The sequence below is a fragment of the Nomascus leucogenys genome, chromosome 17 (genome assembly GCF_006542625.1).
Source record: "Nomascus leucogenys isolate Asia chromosome 17, Asia_NLE_v1, whole genome shotgun sequence".
Lineage (NCBI taxonomy): Eukaryota > Metazoa > Chordata > Mammalia > Primates > Hylobatidae > Nomascus > Nomascus leucogenys.
In genome coordinates this window covers 76197119-76218940 of record NC_044397.1, presented here as the reverse complement: position 1 = coordinate 76218940, position 21822 = coordinate 76197119, and the positions used below count along the sequence as shown (strand labels likewise).

General features: G+C 41.7%; 1 protein-coding gene across 1 annotated transcript in view; it reads right to left on the bottom strand.

Moving 5' to 3' along the window:
• Positions 1 to 2343: 2343 nt before the first annotated feature.
• CPVL (carboxypeptidase vitellogenic like) overlaps positions 2344 to 21822 on the bottom strand; it is a 273787-nt gene continuing 254308 nt past the window's right edge. Inside the window, exon 15 of the mRNA XM_030797326.1 lies at positions 2344 to 2406. The gene's annotated coding sequence lies outside the window, so the exon portion shown is untranslated. The remainder of the gene's footprint in view (positions 2407 to 21822) is intronic.

The following is a 21822-nucleotide window of genomic DNA, read 5'->3' as shown; positions in this document are numbered from 1 at the left end:
GCGATTCTCCTGCCTCAGCCCCCTAAGTAGCTAGGATTACAGGTGCCCGCCACCACGCCTGGCTAATTTTTGTATTTTTAGTAGAGATGCGGTTTCACCATGTTGGCCAGGCTGGTCTTGAACTCCTGACCTCAGGTGATCTGCCCACCTCGGCCTCCCAAAATGCTGGGATTACAGGCATGAGCCACCATGTCTGGTCAACATTTCTGATTTCTTCAGGGAGAAAGTGTCTGGTGGTAATATGTCTTAATCTCTCTCTCTCTCTCTCTCTCTTGCTCTGTCTTTCTCTCTCTCTCTCTCTCTCCTATCAACATCTTTTGGACAAACTAAATACACCTAAGGCTGAAAGCCAAGAATGTTTAGCAGATAAAAAATCTACCTAGAATTTAACACATTGTTCTCAATACATCTGTTTATGACCATCTCTTCTGCACAGCAAGTGGTAACATCAGTCTTCATTTTACATCTCTGGGTAAGGCAGTTGTGCTCAGCAAATACCCCTGGTGCGCCCCTCCACTTCCAGCCCCTTTGCACTTGGGGGGATCTTGTGACTGGTCACCAATGAAATGGAGTGGAAACCTATATAACCTCTGGGCTAAGGCACTGACGAGCAGGTGCACAGCCCTCCAGTCATTCTTCCTCTGCATCAGTGGCCCTGGAGGTCACATTTTGAGATGGTGGCATTATACAATGGAGTGAGCATAGATCTAGGCAGTGCCATCTATCTCCAAGAAAAGCTGCCCTGGAAAGTCATCTGACTTGCACTGGATTTCACATGAATGAAAACTAAACCTTTTTTATTTTAGTTTATTTTATTTTACTTTAAGATCCAGGATACAAGTGTACAACGCGTAGGTTTGTTACATAGGTATACGTGCACCATTGTGGTTTGCTGCACCTATCAGCCTGTCATCTAGATTTTAAGCCCTGATGCATTAGCTATTTGTCCTAATGTTCTCCCTCCCCTCGTCCCCCTATCCACCAACTGGTGCCGGTGTGTGATGTTCCCCTTCCTGTGTCCATGTGTTCTCATTATTTAATTCCCACTTATGAGTGAGAACATGTGGTGTTTGGTTTTCTGTTTCTGTGTTACTTTGCTGAGGATGATGGCTTCCAGCTTCATCCATGTCCCTGCAAAGGACATGATCTCATTCCTTTTTATGGCTGCATAGTATTCCATGGTGTATATGTGACACATTTTCTTTATCCAGCCTATCATTGATGGGCATTTGGGTTGGTTCTAAGTCTTTGCTATTGTAAATAGTGCTGCAATAAACATACATGTGCATGTGTCTTTCTAGTAAAGTGATTTATATTCCTTTGGGTATATACCAAGAAATGGGATTGCTGAGTCAAATGGTATTTCTGGTTCTAGATCCTTGAGGAATCACAACCCTGTCTTCCAAAATGGTTGAACTAATTTACATTCCACCAACAGTGTAAAAGCATTCCTATTTCTCCACAGCCTTGCCAGCATCTATTGTTTCTTGACTTTTGAACAATCGCCATGGTATCTCATTGTAGTTTCGATTTGCATTTCTCTAATGATCAGTGACGTTGAGCTTTTGTTCATATGGAAAACCAAACCTGTGTTGTGTTAAGCCTTTGCAATATCTGGGTTTATTTGTTACTGCAACAAAGCCTAGACTATTCCGACTAATACAACAGTATTTTAAAACTTTTAAGATTATAAATAAGTGAGTGAATTTAAAGAAAATATTAACTACATAATGGTCCAGGACATAACAAAAATGTTTGAAAGTGATACTCAAATGCCACCTAGTGCTTATAGTCTTAGAGTTGATTTTACAAAAGAGTGGAAAGTCACTCCCCACCTCCTCTCACCGGGTTCCCCAAGAGACCTGGACCAGGCTAGGGTAAAGTGCAGCCCAGGGCTATAACAGAACAAAGTGAAATTGTAGTTTCAAGGATCAAATTTGCTGCCTTTTTGGCAACCAGCTGAATTAACTGACTCTAAAAAGCAGAAGCAGTATAATTAGAATCATTAGGAGTCCAGAGAAAAAGACTTAAAATTACCCACTCTTCCCTGGGTAGTATGACAAACTCTCACTATCTTTGATTTTATGAAGCTCAGCTTCCCTACAGCCCTGTCACTCTATAGATTGGAAGCATGATTTCATACCACGTACTTCAAGGCCAATTTTTCCTTGTCTGGTCCTCATAGTCTCATGTGAAGTTCAAGTTATTTGTTCATTCCCATTATGCTAGACAGACAATGGATGCACACATAGTTTTCATCTTGGGGATGATTTAGTAATGATCAAAAGTTATACTGTTTCAAAGTGGGAAGCAAGGTGCACAGACTCGCTTGCCTCAAATTAATTTCTCTTCCTCAAAGAAAAGTCCGGATGGAGGGAATCTTGAGACTTAGATACATCTGGGGTGCTGAGACAAAGAAGGAAAAACACAAAACAAGTTATTAGGGAACCTGACTCCAACACTAGTTCAGCTGTTTGGCTTTGAGCAAGCCCCCTTGCCTCTCTGTGCCTGTGTTTTCCATCTTTAAAATAGAAATATCAACGGTTACCTTAGCCAGGTGACTTGTAGTGATGTGGAGGCAGACGATAGACCCGGCAGTGCTGTGAAAATCACATGACCAGCAGCTAACACACCATGAGTTCTGGATGCTCACCACGTAATGTACTCTGTGCTGGGCACTTTTCATACTTCTCATTTAATCCTCAGAACAACATATGCAGAAATTGCACTATTATCCCCTTTCTTTTTTGTTTTTGTTTTTATTTTTGCTTTTTTGAGACAGAGTTTCACTCTTGTTAACCAAGCTGGAGTGTAATGGCACCATCTCGGCCCACTACAACCTCTGCCTCCCAGGTTCAAGCAATTCTCCTGCCTCAGCCTCCCAAGGAGCTGGGATTACAGGCATGCACCACCACACCCAACTAATTTTTTGTATTTAGTAGAGACGGGTTTCACCATGTTGGTCAGGCTGGTCTCGAACTCCTGACTTCAGGTGATCCATCTGCTTCGGCCTCCCAAAGTGCTGGGATTACAGGCATGAGCCACCACACCTGGCCTAACCCCTTTCACAGATGAGAAAACCAAGACTTAGTTGGAGAGAGTCAGTCACTTCCTAGAAGTCACTCAGTTACCAAGGGGTGGGGCCAGAACTCAAAGTCAAGTGCCAGTGGCCTTGGAGCTGGGGCCCATCCGAATCCCTGCCCCTCAAAGCAAGGTGTGGCTTGTTATCAACTCTGGGTCTGGCTTCTCTGGACTGTGACACAGCCCCCCTGTTTTGAAACTCCATTTTTCCACACGGGGTTAATCCAAAGAGCCTGCTGGGAGAGGAGAGGCGGCTGCCAGCCTGTTGCGCGCTGCTTAGCAACCGGTGAAAACAAGCAGGAAGGGAAAATGAGCCTCAGGCTGCGGGGGAGGAGTGAAGAAGGGGGAGACATTTGGCCCTGCCTAATCTGGTTGGGTTTGTGCCGCGATGGGCATGCGCTAATCTGAATGCTTTCCCCTTAGTGTTACCTGGTCCCTATGCTGAGGAGATGCCAGGACCAACAAGGAAGATAGAAAATGAAAAGACCCCATGACCTAAGTTCAACCTCCACCTTAGTATTTAGGCTGCCTGTAGAAGGTGTGTGCAGGCACCAGCCCTCAAAGGGCCTGGAGATAAGCCAGAAAACGAGCTCAGTTCTCCAAAGCCACTGTTGACTGAGACCCTGAGAGAAGACAATTTCAAATGAGTAAGAAAGCCTTGATAAAGCTCCACCCATCCAGGAAAGAAAGTAGGGGAGCATTTCAGACTTCCAGCTAAAAGGTTGGAGGTTACAGTAACCTCCAGCTTGCCCAGGATATCTTTCTTTTGCTTGAGCAATTTCAAAACATCTCAAAATCTCACAGAAATCTTCATGCCTAAAATCTGTCTATGCAGTAGGAGCCACTTCATGAAAAGTAATTAATCACATGACATTTTGATTAATGTAAGGAATTTGAGGAATGTGAGTTTCAGGAAGGTGAGAATGTCTTCTCCAAGGAGTTCTCTAACGGAAATAACAAGTAAAGTACCACGAATGGAAGACCAGCATATCTGGAAACTAGTGTGTTCCTTGCCACTAACTGCCTGTATGTCTTTAGGGATGCCATTTATGTATTCTCTCATCACACATCTAAAGAACCAGGCTGGGGGAAAAGACACAATGGCCCTGTCTGGCCTTGGGGTTGCTTAATGTCTCTGGGGAAGGCTGAGGCCTGAACAAGCCAGTAGCATTTAGCGTGGTCCATGCACTGTGTGTCACCATGGGAAGGCATTATGGAGTTGCTGAAGCTCCAGTGGAATCCAGAGGATGAAGACAAGCTTGGCATGTGTAGAAAGGGGAGACAGGTATTGCGGGAGGAAGGAACTGTATGCACTGCCTTGTGGGGGAGTGATGTGGAACTTCATGGATCAGTGGGAATGGGGCACAGTGAGTTTGTAGGGATATGGCAGAAGATAAACCTGGAGACGTAAGCCAAGCTCAGATTCATTCCATAGTGCATTCAACACACTGAGCCCCTACCATGTGCCAGGCAATGTGAGAGCAACTGGGATAGAGAAAAATCCCTGCCTTTGCAGAAATTCCACTGGCACAGAGTGGAACAAGGTCCTGAAGTTGAAGGAAAAAACAGAGAAGCACAGCATATATTATATGACAAGGACTAAGGCAAAATACACCCATGAGGAGGGGGATAAGGAGGTTGCAATGTAGTTTGAACATTTGAAACAGGTTCTATAGGAGGCAAGAGAACAAGCCTTGTTGGTGGCTAAGGGGAGAACATTCCGGAAAGAGCATATAGGACCTGAGTACTATCTTAGTTCATTTGTACTACTATAACCAAATACCTGAGACTGGGTAATTTATAAATAATAGAAACTTGTTTCTCACAGTTCTGGGGGCTGGGAAGTCTAAAGTCAAAGCACCAGCAGGTTGGTGTCTGATAATAGCTGCTCTATGCATCCAAATTGGTGCCTCAAATGCTGTGTCCTCATATGACAGAAGGGCAAAAATGTCCTGGGAGCTCCCTTCAACCTCTTTTATAAGGTTGCTAATCCCATTCATGAGGGCTCTGCACCTCCTAAAGACCCCACCTCTTTATACTATCACATTGGCAGTTAAGTTTCAACATATGAATTTGGGAGACACATTCAGACCATAGCTAGTACAAGGGGGCAAGCTTTGTCTTCACAGCTATGGAGATAATGGAGTTTAATCCCAGAATCCAAACAAGCATATTTCAGTTTTTGAAAGGACCAATTTTATACCTCTAGATAGCAGGCAAGTAGAGAGAAGCATTGGGAAACAACTGGAAAATATCAGAAAAGACACAAGAGGGCTCTAAATGAGAGGGTGTTGGGGCCAGGGTGGGATTTGAAAACAGAGATAGTGGAACTAGTGGTTGGAGGAGCTGCTGCTGTGTATGGCTGGCTGGGAGTGGGGCAGGCAGAGGTAGAGAGGATAGTGGTGACAGAGACTGTTGGGACAGGGAGGGGTTATGAGGTGATGTTTGATCTGACCACCTACTTACTATGCCCAGTCCTTGGTGCCTTGTGTCCTACCTGATGTCACCGCTCTCACCAGGACAAGAAGGGCGGCCTGCACCCTGCTTCTGGCAGTCACCTATGCACATGAAATGCTGCTCCTCATGCCTGGGGACAGCATGTCTCTCCATGTGTCCCAGCAGCATAGCCTCACTCCACGAGGAAGGACGCATGTCACACCACCAGCTGGCAAACCTTTTTATTGTAAAAGTCACACCCTACCCTAAAATAACATGGCAATGAACATTTCTGCATGGGGGAGCATGCCCTGGTGTCTGTTAATTAGCCAAGAAGCCATGCTCGTTTCCTAGTGCAGGGTGACTGAATAGTCAGTTGTATCCAATTTGCTGCATCAAGCTAATTTGTTTTCAGATATAAATTAAAGCTGCTGTCCCAAACCCACCGTGCTGCTTTTCCATAGAAACACTTCAGTCTGTGTTTAATGAATTTTAAAGAAGAATAAAATATATACAGAAAACTGCACAAATATTGAAGTGCTCAGTTGATGAATTTTCACAAAGTGAACGCACCTATGGCACCAGCATCCAGCTCAAGAAATAGAACATTCCAGCACTCCAAAGTCTCTTGCCGGTCTCAGTCACCACCCCTCCCAAAGGTATTCCGACTTCAAATAGCATAGTTTAGCTTTGCCTGTCTTAATTTTTTGTAAGTGGAAGCCTAGAGTGTGTGCTCTTTCTTGCATTGCGTCATATCCACATCATGTTTGCAAGATTCATCCTCATTATTTTAAGTAGCAATAGTTTATTCCTTCTCGTCTCTAGACAATATTCCATTGCATGAATATACATTTTATTTATCTATTCTGCTATGGATGGGTTGTGTCTAGGTTTTACCTGCATTGGAGGCTGCTGCTGTAAACATTTTCATACATGCCATTTGCTACGAATACATACAGGAGGGCAATTGCTGTGCCATAAGATATACTCACGATTAGCTTTAGTTCAGAACATATATACTACCAAAAGTCTCTCTGTTAAACACACTGTGGTACCCTGGATTGGATCCTGGGACAGTAAATGGGCATTAGGGTAAATATAGGTGGAAGCTGAATAAAGTCTGGAGTGAAGTTAATAGTAATTTGTTGATGTTGTGACAAATGTACCATGGTTTTTTAAGAGGTTAACATTAGGGGAAATTAGGTGAGAGGAAGCATATGGAAATTGTATTATTTTTGCAACTTATGTGCAAATCTAAAGTTATTCCAAAATAAAAAGTTTATGAAAAAGAAAAAAGACTTTCTTAGTGCACACCTCACTAAGAATTACTGTTTGTTTTTTTTTAAAGGCTTTACAGCATTTATCTAACTTGCCTGATGAGATTCACCTGGAGCAAATTCTTGTACCCATTTCTAAAAGATTCTGATGTCTTAGATCTGCAACACGACCCAGGATTAGATTTTTAACAAGTGCTCACCTCACCCAGAGTGTCCTATCAGACAAGCTTAAGAAATACCGAATGACACTGCAGTGGAATTAGCATAGTTTTAGGCGTCAGCTAAACTCAGGTCCACATTCCATGTCAATTACTTACCAGGTGGGTGATTATTTCAGCACGTTACATGACTTGCTAGAAAATTAGTAGTAATAACGTCTTCCTGTTGGACCACTGTGACATCTAAATAAGGTGCTGCAAGATGCCTAGTACAGGGCTGGGCATACTTGGGTTTGTGTAATAGTTTTTTTGTGTGTGTATAATAGTTGACCTGAACACCTTATATTCTGATTTTTCCCCTCTAAGGAGAACAGAAGAGGCTAATAAATTGTGACCATGGTTCTTAAACAAGTTACACTAAGTCTCATGCCCTTTTTCCAGAAGATAGCTAACATCAAGGGAGTGGGAACTACAATCTCCTCTGCAAGTCCCCCTTTATTTGGAGATTGTATTTGCTCATTCATTTTCTGATAGTGGACATTTGCTCTTCATGGGCCAAATGAGGACAGAATCAGACTGGACATTCCCACAGGCTTCTGCCCTGAGGGAGTCACTAATTGCCTGCGCAGGGGGCCCAAGCACGGCTGTGGCATGAAAGCAACACCCTTCTGTGTCCCCCGTTCCCAGCCAGCCACCCCAGCACAGGCTCCAGAACAGCTGGGACGCTGGATGAAATCCCTGCTTTGGCGAAGCACAGGAAGCAGTGTGGGCACAATATGAGCATGGCTCAGCATTGTGTTTCATGGGAAATAAAGGGACAGTAAGCTCCTCTGGCTGCTTTTTGTCTCTTGATGTCCTGAAGCTTCCGTCTCGTTGTGATGGAAAGAATCACCCCTAATCTTGCCAAGTCCTAAAGTATGCTGCCATGAATTGTCTGTTCCCTTGCCCAGATGAAATAATTTATAATTTTTCATCATTTGTGAACATCTTAGAAAAATGTTTAAGGTCCTAGGAAGATGGGCATGGTAGAGGCATTGGCTAAAAGGCAAAATAGTGAAGAGGTAATGAAGGTTTGAGGCCTGTGGTGCAGTGCTGGGGACAAGGGCTTACAGAGAGAGTGTACACCAGCACGGAAGCAGGGACAGAGGGTGAAATGGGGGATTTTCCTCTACCAAAGGACAGTAACCCTCTCCAGCAAGGCCACTCTCACTGCCAGGCCTACTCTAACCACCCATTTAACACAGAGCTGGTGGGGCCTGATACCACAACTACACTACTACTGTTCAAAGTATCATGCCAGAGCCCTTCCTGCCCCTGTCCTCAAATGCCATCCAAGTCCAAGAAAATGTTAGATGGTATTATAACATCTCAAGGTTCTTTTGCCAGTTAAAAGAAAGAAAACAAACAAATAGCAAAACTTCCTATTGAGACCAACCAAAGCAAAAAAAGAGAATTTACTGGGAAAACCTAAGGGTAGGCAATGGAGTGCAGCCAACCTCACAAGCATTCTAGAAGCAGGATGTGACAGTCACCAGAACCAAAGCAGTGACTTGCCCATCTCTGGACCATCTCTGTTCTCTGTTTCTCTTGACACTTCTGCTTCATTACAAAACCACCCTCTCCCTTTCCTGTGCATATGGCACTGTTCATATAGCTAAAAATAATGGCCCCAAACTCCAGAGCCCTGCCATCTCCAAACTCTAGCAACCCAATCAACTGAATAACGTTTCAACTTCTGGGAGAAAAATTCCATGGTGCCCAGCCTGGGTCGGGATTTGGCCATTTCCATCTGGCCATGTAAACTAAGCATGTTCCAGGTTTACAGTCCTTCATGTACTTGTGGGGAGAGGGTAGCAATTTTCCAAGAAACAGGCTTGGTCTTAGTGGATACCCCAAAATACATTTATTACTGGTGGAAAATTACTGCTACTGATTCAGAAAATATTTTTAGGTCCTCTGTCATCTTCTTCATATCTCCCCTGGTCATCAGTTCTGTGTTATCTACTTGAATGTTGGGATCCAGATGAGAAAGAAAATAAGGTGAAGGAAGACATTCATGACAAACCATTTTAATTTTAAAATTATCTGGGGATAGACCATAGAGTCTGCAGATACAACAAGACTGCCTGAATGTTCTTTCTCCCTTCAAGCACTTAAAATTTATGTTGGACAAGAAATGTCAGCTAATTCTGCAAGTTCTACTTATGGCATGGAGGAGATGCGTGCACAACTCACGGGCTGAAGGCACAAACAGGAGAAGCCATAAACTGTTACACAAAGGAAGAAAGACAGGGTGGAAAGGCCAGGAATGAAAAAGGATCTGATAGCAGGAAAGCTGGCTCAAGTTAATGAGACAATATGCGACTTGACATTCTGGATGGATGTCAGTGGTTCAGTGTTAGGCAGACCTTCTGAGATGACAACTTCCATTCAAACCTCAGCCCTGGATGGCAACCTGAAACCCAAGGCCATGAGCAGCGAGCGTGTGTGAGCCCAGCATGGATTAGTGCGGTGGCTTTGGGAGGCCCTTCCAGACAGCTGCTTCCTCCCTGTGTACCATTACCCAGAAGGCAGGGGTGCTCTGGGAGCTACAACAATACTAAGTAATTAAGATAAAATGTTCTTGGCTGTGTCTAAGGCATATTCTTTTATGACAAGAACAAAGGGTTAGTTGATGAACTAATTTTTGGTAGGGAAAACTGCAGCATCTATTATTGAACTAATTTTTGGTAGGGAAAACTGCAGCATCTATAAATGAACGCTTTGGATTTTTGTTTGTTTGTTTTTCAACATCCCTATTATAATTTCAGTTCAGATACTCCAAAGCTCACATTCCCTAATTTATTATTGCTTGCTATGGTCCTCAGGGATACAGTAATTGAATTTTACTGGCATGATTACCATATCCATCAACAAGCGAGTCTTCCTGAAATAAATCAGTCAAAGCCTGTTGGTTGGCCCACTTTGCTCCACAGGAGAGGTGCCCAGAGCAGAATCCGGTCTCAGCAGAGAAAGGTGTAGTGTTTCTCTGGCCAGTGCAACAGGCTACTGCCTGTCAGCCAAGTGCAAATGAGGCTGTGTGTGGCCAGCTCTGAACATCTGTGGAAGCAATAGGAGCACAAGGATATTTGAAGAAGAGAAAAGAAATATATATTTGAAGAAGAAAAAAGAAAAATACCCCTCCAAAGGGATTGCCCCCCAAATGACCAGATTCTAATTCTATTGCAGTCAAAAATAGATGAGCTTCTGGGAGACGGGGATCTGTATACTTGGTTGATATCCAGGAAATTCCATGATGAGATGTTAAAAATTCCATCTTAAAAAAAAAAGCAGATGGACAGCCTACATCCTCTCCTTCTTATATCCAAAACAGGAAAATAAAAATCATAATTTTACACGCATTTTAGGGCTGCACAGGCGCATAGAGATCATCTAAATCCAGACTCCTCATTTTACATAAGAGGCTCAACAGGGTCAAATGATTTCTTATCGCAATGTGATATTTAAGATTTTTTAAAAAGCAATCTGCGTCCTTCAAAAATTGACACCCAAATACAAAGTGCATAGGACTGGGCTGTCGCTCGCCTCCTCTGAGCCCCCGGGGCAAGCCACTGAACGCTGAGCCTTGCGGCTTCATCTGGAAATGGAAATAGGCATATTGTTGGCTTCTGTGAGAACTGAGATTAGACATACAAGGGTCTAACAAAGCTCCCGGCACCCAGTCTTGGCTGAATTTCATTCTATTTTGATATTAAGGAAATAGGAAATTTATTTTTAAAACACAGTACTATTAGGAAGTCAAGTGTCTGAGAAGACCGGACGCTTACAAAGGAGCTGCTCCTTCCCAAGCAGTACCCCTCCATATCTGAGAACACAGGAGAGAAGGCAGGCCTCTTAGGTGAGCACCTTCAGATTTCTAAAGGCATAAGGCCAAGGATTTCGAGTAATTTTGCCTGGGCAGCTGAAATTCACATGCCACTGGGAGTCTGCAAAAAGCTTTGGAGCCCCAGGCGCTCTTTGACCCATACATCATATTTCAACTCAGATACCCTCAGGGTCCTCTGACAGTAGGTGACTCTTCTGATGAATGAGTAGGAGGCCTACGCTCCATTCCCCAGGCCTCGTGTTTCCACATCCAGATCCTTTGTCAGAAAAGATCGACTGTTCCACCATTTCCTCTGCATTTTCCTGCCTCTTTCTTGTTAAATTCATAATGAAGAAAAAGCTCCCAAGTGAATCACCATCAATGGATTGGATGCTGCTATGTGTTAAATTGTGTCTCCCCTACAATTTGTATGTTGAAGTCTTAGCTCCCAGTAGCTCAGAATGTGGTCTTATTTGGAAATAGTGTTGTTGCGGATATAATTCATTAAGATGAGGTCATATTGGAATGAGGTGGGCCCCAATCTAATGTGACTGGTGTCCTTATAAACAGGGGAAATTTAGGCACAGATAGTCCCACCAGGAGGACACCAAGTGAAGATGAAGGCAGAGATCAGGGTGATGTGCCCATAAGCCAAGGGACACCCAAGAATGCCAGCAAAACACAGAAAGCCAGGCCAGAGGCATGGGACAGTGGAACAGATTTCAAACTCCAGGCCAGAAAGCAATCAGCACCATCCTGGGGTGAAGGGAGGACACAGCACCAGCATTATCCAGGGTCACATCCCTCACTCTGGCCTCCTCTAATCAGATGGCAATCCGGCAATCTTAGCCTGAGAGATGATAACACAGATTGTCTATTTTTTGCAGCCTTAGTCGGCTCCCTTATAAGGAAAAACTATGCCCCTTGAAGTCTTGCAGACTGAGGAGCTATTGTGAATCTGATCTTTTAGAGGAGAGCCTACTGCCATTTTCCCTTTTCAGTAAAAATAGAAAAAAGTTAAAAAAGGAAGGAAGATGTAAGAACCAAATACTCTTTCTGTCTCTCTCACTCTCTGTCTCTCTCACACACAAACACCACACACCTATACACATACATTCTTTTCCACTGGACTGTGCCTCGTTTTCTGGCTATTTATGCACAAGAATAGAGATATTGGTGTCTGTCCCCTGGAGTAATGATGATAAATATGTCAAGGTCAGCAGCTTCATCAGCCATTGAGACAGCTCACTCTGGCAACGGCAGATAATCATTCACCTGGTGGGCCTAGTTGCCTACACCTTAATTCATGCCTCACAGTGTTGCTGAAATGTTCCTTATCTCACAAAAACACTTGTCTTATGTCTTTCTGGTGCAGAAGGAAATTCATAAATTATTGCTATGCCTTGGATTTTTTTTGTCTCAGTCATGATTTTGTGGGGGAAGAAGCTACTCAAGAACGGGGATGAGGTGAGAAATAAGTCATCAGTGTGCATGCAACAATATCTTGTTCCATGTCCTAAAAGCAAAAACTCAGACTCAGTAGATCCAAAAGATCTTTGATGAAAAATTTCTCCTACTGTCACTCCCTTTGTAAGAGGACTAATGCTTTCCCAAGGTTTTAAAAATTCTACTGGCATTTATTGAGAACCTACTATGTGAAATGCACTATGCTAGGTGATAGGACATAAATAAGACATAATCCCAGATTTATTATATGCAATATGAAGTCTACAAATAGTGCACTAAGGGCAGAAATCTGTACTAAATTATCCAAATGCTCATTTTTGAAAACTATATTTCTACGTTAAAGATAGAAAAAGTATTGTGCTTCCAGTCGACTGTAACGTCTTACAGTATCTGTCAATTTTTAACCATGACTATATAAATGTATATTTGGGTGAAATTACAGCGAGTAAATGACTTGCCCCAACACATGAATGAATATCACTTTTATGAACAGTGTCTGGCATGTGTGTCTCAGTGGGAAAGGACTGAACAGCTGCCTTGCAGCACTCATCAATAAGCAGGTATCCAGGAATTCTATTCAAAGCTAGCCAGGCCCTGTGGAGGCACAAAGAGAAATACAAGATGGAATGATTGTCCTTAGGGAGCTCACAAACCAGTGGAAAGAACTAACCCTACATGTCAAGACAGAGTGAAGTATTTATGGCTGCAAGATGGACTGCACGTCCTTCATTAAATATTTAAGTATAAATAATGTAACACTGGATAGCGCCCCATACATGTGTTACATAAATTAAGAAAAATGGTGAGGAAGAAAAGGCCAAATTGGTCAGAACTAAAACATGTGTTTTAGCGTTACAAGGGAGGGAAAAAATCTTCACCATGCACCCTAAGAACAATCCCTTGATTTTTATCAGTCATCATATGTACACATGAGGTGACAAAAGTTATCGGGATTGACAGCAAGGACTCTGGAGCCAGCCAGTGTCACTTCAAATCCAGCTCCAACAGCTCCCCACTCAGAGACCTCCGTCAAGACACATAACTTCTCTGTGCCTCAGTCTCCTCCTCTGTCATCTGAGAAAGTAACAGTACCTACCTCAGAGGGTATTACAAGGACTGAATGAATTAGTGTAGGAATAGCTCTTAAAATCATGCCTGACACAAAATACATGCTTATAAAGATCTGCTAAATTAAATAAACAAAATACCCTATGCTTCAAAGTAGTTTATGCTTAATAAGTCTTACATAAATTAAATAACACATGTGTATGTATGCACGTATATATATGTGTGTGTATATATATGTGTATATATACGTATATATATATATACACGTATATACATATGTATACGTATATACATATATATATATATATATATATAGAGAGAGAGAGAGAGAGAGAGACAGAGATGGTCTGGCTTTGTTGCCCAGGCTGGAGTGCAGTGGTGTGATCACAGCTCTCTGCACTGCAGCCTCTAACCTCCCAGGCACAAGCAATCCTCCCGCCTCAGCCTCCTGAGTAGCTGGGACTACAGGCATGTACCACCACGCTCGGCTAATCATTCTGTTTTTAAATTTTTTGTAGAGACGGGATCTCCCTATATTGCCCAGGCTAGTCTCAAACTCCTGGCCTCAAGCGATACTCCCATGTCAGCCTCCCAAAATGCTAGGATTACAGGTTTCTTAATACATATATAAAACCAAAATAAAAATCTCAAATACAGCTTTTCCCTTCTATAAGATTTGCCATATTGTAAGTCAGTAATACCTTAATGTAGGCAATATTAAAATTAAGCATTTTTATTTTCTTTTAAACAATGAGCTATTTATTTGTCTATCTACAATTTTGAGACCTGGTGGTGGTGGTGATTGTATAGTATTAAATTTGCCACAGTCCTTGCCAGGAGAGGAGCATCTATGAATTATTCCACAAAATAAGAGTTCTACCATATCTCTAATCCATTGTGCTCCTCTTCTCCAACCAATTTTGGTTTCAGATTGAGCATTTGTTTAAAATTTAATGTGCACAATAGACAGTTATTGCTTTTTTTGCAAGACAGGATTCCTTTCTAATCTTCTCTGTATCATTCCAATTTTAGTATATATGCTGCCAAAAAGGGCACAGGGTTCCTTTCCAAGCAAATGTAATACTCAGAAAGATGTCTAAGTGGGAAATCATGATACCATGATTGATAATGTTCTGAAGTTGACACCAAAAGCCTCAACCACAGGGCTCTAAAGCAGACACAATTATTTACTCTCCTTCACTGGAACTTTCTTAGATGTTACCTAAATGTAATCTGATTTATAGAGCTGTTCATTATAAAAGGAGTCTCATGTTAATTTTATTTGAAAAGGGTTTCCCCCATGTTTTACCTAATGTTGAGGAAAGAGAAGAGCTAAGTATAAAGAACACATATTTCTGGGTGCTAATTTGTATATATTAGCCTAAACATTACACAAATTTAAGAATACCTGTCCATGTGTACAAAGTCTCAAAAAACATAGCCTGTCAAATAAAATTCTTTTTTATTTTTATATAACATCAAAATCATGAAATACTTATAGACCTAACAATATTGATTTAAGATTTGTTGGCTGAACACTTTAAGACATTTATCAGATAAATTACAAAGAACTAAATAAATTGAAAGACACCCTGCATTCACAGATTAAGAGTCAGTTAAGATGTCAATTCTTTCCCAATTTATTTATAGATTTAATGCAATCTACCTCAGTCTAAATGTTTGTATCTCCTCCCTCCCCAAATTTATACCTTGAAATCCTAACCCCTAAGGTGATGGTATTAGGAGGTGGGGCCTTTGGGAGGTGATTAGGTGATGAGGAGAGAGCCCTCATGAATGGGGTTAGTACCCTTATAAAAAGAGGCCCCAGAGAGCTCCTTTGGTTTGTCCACCATGTGAGGTTAGAACAAGATGACAGCTGTCTGCTAGGAAGCAGGCCCTCACCAGACATTGAATCTGCCCAAGCCTTGGTCTTGGACTTTCCAGCCCCTCGAACTGTGAGAAATAAAATTCTGTTGTTTGCAAGCCACTCAGTTGATGGTAGTTTGTTACAGCAGCCTGAATGGACTAAGATACGATCAAAATCACAATCCCACCAGACATTTTTCTTCAGGCAATAACAAGCCAATTATGAAATTTATATGGAGAATCAAAAAACTAATTGGCCAAAATCGATTTTGATAAAGAAGAATAAATTTGCAGAACTTATGCTACCTGATTTCAAGACTGCCTATATAATCAAGACAATTTGGTACTGGACCAAGAATAGACATATGAATCAGTGGATCAGAATAGAGTTTCAAGAAATAGACACACATATAGGGCCAACTGATTGTTTTCAACAAAGTTGCAGAGGTCATTCAATGCTGAAAAAATTGGTTGTTATCTTTTATATATAACAAAATGTACTGGACGACTATATATTCATATGGAAAAAATAAAACCATAACAAAAAAACATTAATCTTGTGTGCTTGCTTGATCCATATCTCACACCATAAGGTATGGATCTATTTTTAAAACCAATTTGAACCAGTGAATGAATAAACAATGTGGGGTATGTTCATGCAATGGAATACTACCCAAAAAGCCAGACACAAAATGTTACATACTGTATGATTCCATGTATATGCCATTCTAGAAAAGGAAAAACCATAGGGAGAGAAATTAAATCTGAGATGACCAGGGATTGAATTTATGGGGAAGGGAATTGACTAAAAGGAGCACAAATGAACTGTTTGTGATAATAGAAATGGTCTATATCTTGATTATGGTGGTGGCTAAATGATTGTATGCATTTGTGAAAACTGATGGAACTGTACATTCAAAAGGGGTAAATTTTACTGTATGTAAACTACATCTCAATATACCTTACTTTAGGAAAGAAGAAAATCAAAGCAAAGAAAATGGAAAGAGAGGCTATATGATAGCTAATGCAATGCATGATCCTAGATTGCACCAGGAGGCAACAGTTAAAAAGAATGTTATTAGGACAGTTGACAGATTTGAATATGGATTGTGGATTAGATAATGGCATTTTATCAGTGTTAAATTTTCTGATCCTGATAATTGTACTGTGGTTATGTAAGACAATGTCCTATTCTTCAGAAATACAACTGAAATACTTAGTGGTAAAAAAAAAAAACCTATAATGTCTGTAGTTTATTCTTAAGTAGTTGACGGAGAGAATGAGAAAGCAAACAGGGCAAATATTAACAATTAGGGACGCTGGCCAAAGGGTATACAGAAGTTTCCTGAAATATTCTTGCAGCTCTTTTGGTAAGTTTAAAATTATGTGTTTTTTAGAAGAACCAAATGAGAAACAGAAAGTAGAAATAATTAGTGATACTAACAAAGATGAGGAGAACAGCCTTAGTCAAATTATGTGTAAAGCAAAAACAACAAACAAAAAACAAAAAGCCGTGTGTGTGTGTGTGTTGTCAGAAGTTAAAACAGAAACAGAAAAAAAAAAAAAAAAACCATTTCAAATAATGAGTGTGAAGGCAGTAAATGTACACAAATAAGAGCTTCCAAGAAGCAAACTACGTTCTTCTCAGAGTCAGTCACCCTTTTCCTTGGCAAATAAAAGAATGCCATAGAGTGAAAGAATGTCAAAGAGCCTTTCCAGATAAAAGGATACAGGGACTGACACCTTCTGAAGGGTGAGCCCGGGCCAGATGGCGGTCAGGGGATATACTTAGCCGTTCTCATTTGTGCAGCCCTTCCTGACAAATGGGGAATGGTAAGTGGGTAGAAGGGAGAAAGGACACAAGAGTAGCTGCATTTTTAATGTCTGGTAAGCACCCCCAAAGAAGAAATAATAACTGTGCACACGCCTGTAATCCCAGCTACTTGGGAGGCTGAGGCAGGAGAATCACTTGTACCCGAGAGGCGGAAGTTGGAGTGAGCCGAGATCGCACCATTGCACCCCAGCCTGGGTGATAGAGCGAGACTCTGTCTCCAAAAAAAAAAACAAAAAAATTCAATTTTGTAAAAATTGTGCATACGTAGCAAGGGAACAAAACTCATAGGAGCATCACTAGAAAATATCAAACAATCCCAAAGTAGGTGTGGTTACCAATTTAAAAGACAAGATTACTCACGCAGGTTTAAAAAAAAAAAAAAGGTAATTTATGGCATCTAGAAAAGGGGGCCGGGTGCAGTGGCTCACGCCTGTAATCCCAACACTTTGGGAGGCCACGGCAGGCGGATCACCTGAGGTCAGAAGTTCGAGACCAGCCTGACCAACAGGGTGAAACCCTGTCTCTACTAAAAATACAAAAATCGGCCGGGCATGGTGGCACACACCTGTAATCCCAGCTACTCGGGAGGCTGAGGCAGGAGAATTGCTTGAATCTGGGAGGCGGAAGTTGCAATGAGCAAGATGGCACCGCTGCACTCCAGCCTGGGTGACAGAGCAAGATTCCATCTCGAAAAGAAAAATAAAAAAGGAATAGGGGTAAGGGGCACAGGAGAAGAAGCTGGGAGGATAAAAAGTACAGTTGACCGGCGGGGCGCAGTGTCTCACGCCTGTAATCCCAGCACTTTGGGAGGCCGAGGCGGGCAGATCACGAGGTCAGGAGACCAAGACCACGGTGAAACCCTGTCTCTACTAAAAAATACAAAAAATTAGCCAGGCGTAGTGGCGGGCGCCTGTGGTCCCAGCTGCTCGGGAGGCTGAGGCGGGAGAATGGCGTGAACCGGGGAGACAGAGCTTGCAGTGAGCTGAGATCCTGCCACTGCACTCCAGCCTGGGCGACAGAGCGAGACTCCGTCTCAAAAAAAAAAAAAAAAAAAAGAAAAAGTACAGCTGACCTTCCTGAGTATCGGATTATGTATTTGTGAATTCATTTTCTCACCAAAATTTGTTTGTGACCCTAGAATCAACACTCCATAGCACAGTTATGGTCATTCGCTGACATGCTTAGGGCAGCAAAAAATCTGAGCTGCCATTCAGGTTCCCAGCTGAGGCTGAACAAGGTGATGTTCTGCCTTTTTGTTTCAGCTCTCATGCTGTTAACAAAAGTCCTTTTCCTAGTCTATTTAATGCCACGTTTTCCCATTTTTGTGCTTTTTGCTGGTGACTTTGCTGTTTAAAGGGTTCCCCAAGCATAGTGCTGAAGTGCTGTTAGCGTTCCTAAGCGCAGGAAGCTGTGTCTTATGGAGAAAATATGCATGTTAGATAAGCTCCATTCAGGCATGAGTCATAGTGCTGTTGGCTGAGTTCAGTGTCAATGAACCAACACGCACGCACGCACGCAAACACACACACACACACACACACACATACACATATGTGAGAGACAGAGAGAGAGAGAGAGAGGGGGTCTCACTCTGTCACCCAGGCTGGAGTGCAGTGGCACCATCATACTTCAATGCAGCCTCAACCTCCCGGGCTTGAACGATTCTCCTACCTCAGCCTCCTGGGTAGCTAGGATTACAAGCACATGCCACCACGCACGGCTGAGTTTTTATTTTTTATAGAGATAGGGTCTCACTATATTTCCAGGCTGGTCTCAGACTCCTGGGCTCAAGCAATCCTCTTGCCTCAGCCTCCCAAAGTGCTGGGATTATAGGTGTGAGCTACCACATCTAGCCAACAATATATATCACATAAGGTGTCTTTAAATAGAAACACACATTAAATTAAGGTTACATATTGATTGATAAAAATGTGACCAGAGGCTTGCAGGAACCCAGCGCTGTATTTCCCCTAGGAGCAATGGTTCAGCATTCACGAATCCAGTGTTTGTGGTGACTTTACTGTGAATAAAAGAATCAACTGCATTTCAACATGGACTAGAAGGAAACACATCCAAATCACAATGGTAGTTGGCTTTGAGGACAAGGTGTGGAGAAGGAAACCAGAGGTATTTGTCAATAGAGACATTTAAGGCTGAAAACAAGCATTACAAAATGTTAACTATTACTGAGTGGTGCTAATATGGGTATTTGTTTTAATTTGTAATTCTTTTAATTTCCTAAAGTAACAATCCTTAGAAGGACACGAGATTTAGGAGAGAATGGAATAAAAGGATGGTGGCCACCATTCAAAGTGTGTTTCCACACACTTCAGTACCCATATACTAAGAGCCGAGTGTGAAATCAGCTGTGGGGTAAGCATTACTTAACCAAAAAACTGTAATTTGGTAAAGTGAAGCCTGCTACATGGCCACAGCTGGTCTTAATATGCAACAGGGCTGTCCTGTTGGCATTAACTATGGCACAGAGCTAGCATTATAAAGCTTTCATTAGTTTGAAAGAAATTTTGTGGATTTACATAGTTGAAAGATGCTGTTGCTTGAAATATTGGGGCATGACAATTTATTTCCCTCTAGCATCTGATACCATTTCACAGCCAAATTATAAAGCCACTCACAGTTCTGTGTCAATTAGAAATCTCACCACCTGTAACTTAAAAATCTTTCCAACAGTTGTAATGGAATATTTAGGTACTCTGCCCTAAGATAAAGCAAGTAGGTATCAGGAAACTATATGTTCTTTCCTAATTATTTCAGTAATTAAAATAGTTAAGCATAATCTCCAAATACCTCAGTCTCCCCATGCAAAATGAAAAGAATACTATTTGCCACATGACTGAAAAGGATGAAGTGACTTGAAATCCATAGGAAAAAAAGTATTTGTGCATGCAAGGTATTGTTTTAAGTAAACTAAGTAAAGGGACACTTGAAAATACTATCTACAAGTTAAGGGGAAGGCAAATTGCCAAGGCAATCCTAAGCAAAAAGAACCAAGCTGGAGGCATCACGTTACCCGACTTTGCACTATACAAGGCTACAGTAACCAAAACAGCATGGCACTGGTACAAAAATGGGCACATAGACTAATGGAACAGAATAGAGAGCTAAGAAATAAGGCTGCACATCTACAACTATCTGATCTTTGACAAAGCTGACAAAAACAAGCAAGGCGGGAAAGACTCCCTACTCAATAAATGGTGCTGGGATAACCAGCTAGCCATACGCAGAAGATTGAAACTGGTCCCCTTCCTTATGCCATACATAAAAATCTACTCAAGATGGATTGAAGACTGAGATGTAAAACCCAAAACTATAAAATGCTGGAAGATAACCTAAGCAATACCATCCCATACATAGGCGTGGGCAAAGATTTCATGACAGACACCAAAAGCAACGGCAACAAAAGCAAAAATTGACAAGTGGGATCTAATTAAACTTAAGAGCTGCTGTACAGCAAAAGAAACTATCAACAGAGTCAACAGACAACTTACCATTGAATGGGAGAAAATATTTGCAAACTGTGCATCTGACAAAGCATCTGTAAGGAACTTAAATTTACAAGAGAAAAACAAACAACCCCATTGAAAAGTGGGCAAAGGACATGCACAGACACTTTTCAAAAGAATTACACAAATGTTTCAATTAACTAGAAAAAGAGGAGAAGGGTTACCATAATTCCATTATCTGAATCCTCTGATTGGTTATGGCTTAAGCAGAAATGCCTTGTCCCTGAAACTTCTTAATCAAACAATTTGTTGCCCTGTGTAAAGAATACTACTACCACTGCTCCATCTCATATTTACTGAACATCTGTGGTGTAGCTGGTGTTGCTGAATGCTACTTACCCATTTATGCCTCACAACAGCACCATGCAATCAGGATTCTTAGGCTGCTCATTTTAACTGATGAGGAAGCTGAGGTAGAGATCAGGTAAAAAGAATGAGTGCAACCCTGTAATGACTAAGTGACTTCATCACTTCCTTACCATCATTCCCAACTTTCATGATGCTATACTCTCTGAGGATGGTGACAATATTGATACTAGGCCATGGTCTGGAATTTGGAATAAACTTCTAGCACTAATATGCTTCATCACCATTTACCTTCCAGTCTTATAAGAACAGGAGGGAGTGGTTACACAAAAATAACAGGCAATCCAGTTGTCTCTTTTAATGGTTTAATATATGTTGCTGTACTTTTGGTGAAAATCAGGTGTGTGACAATTTAGTGAAGGTGTTCTGATCACATGCTAATTGCTTATTACCTGGTAGCCCTGCAAAATCCCCTGCATTATGGAAGCAGTAATCCCATTGGTTGACCTGAAGTTCCCACAACATTGCAGACTGGCCAGTGGCTCTTTCACTGAATACTCCTAACTCCTACCAAGTTTATTCTTTTTTCCTTAGGAATGTTATCTTTTCATAAGCTGTGTAGTGGGAAAAATAAAAAATTACTTCCAGCTCAAGATAATTCCTTCATATTTTTCACGATGAGAGCCAAAGGGCTTGACTTTTCATCAGTTTCCTTTAAACAGGCAATGCCTGCTGAGACCCGATCACCTGCACCTTGATGTCACTAGTGTCCAACAGCACTTTCATGCTGTGGCTGACCATCCGCTTTTAGAGCCATTTCTTTGTTTCTTTGTGCATAACATCACACATCCGTTTCTTAAAAATCAAGTCCATACTCACCTATGAAAACGGAAATAAAAAACATTATAAAGGACAGAAAGGCATCAAGCTTGTTTCATTT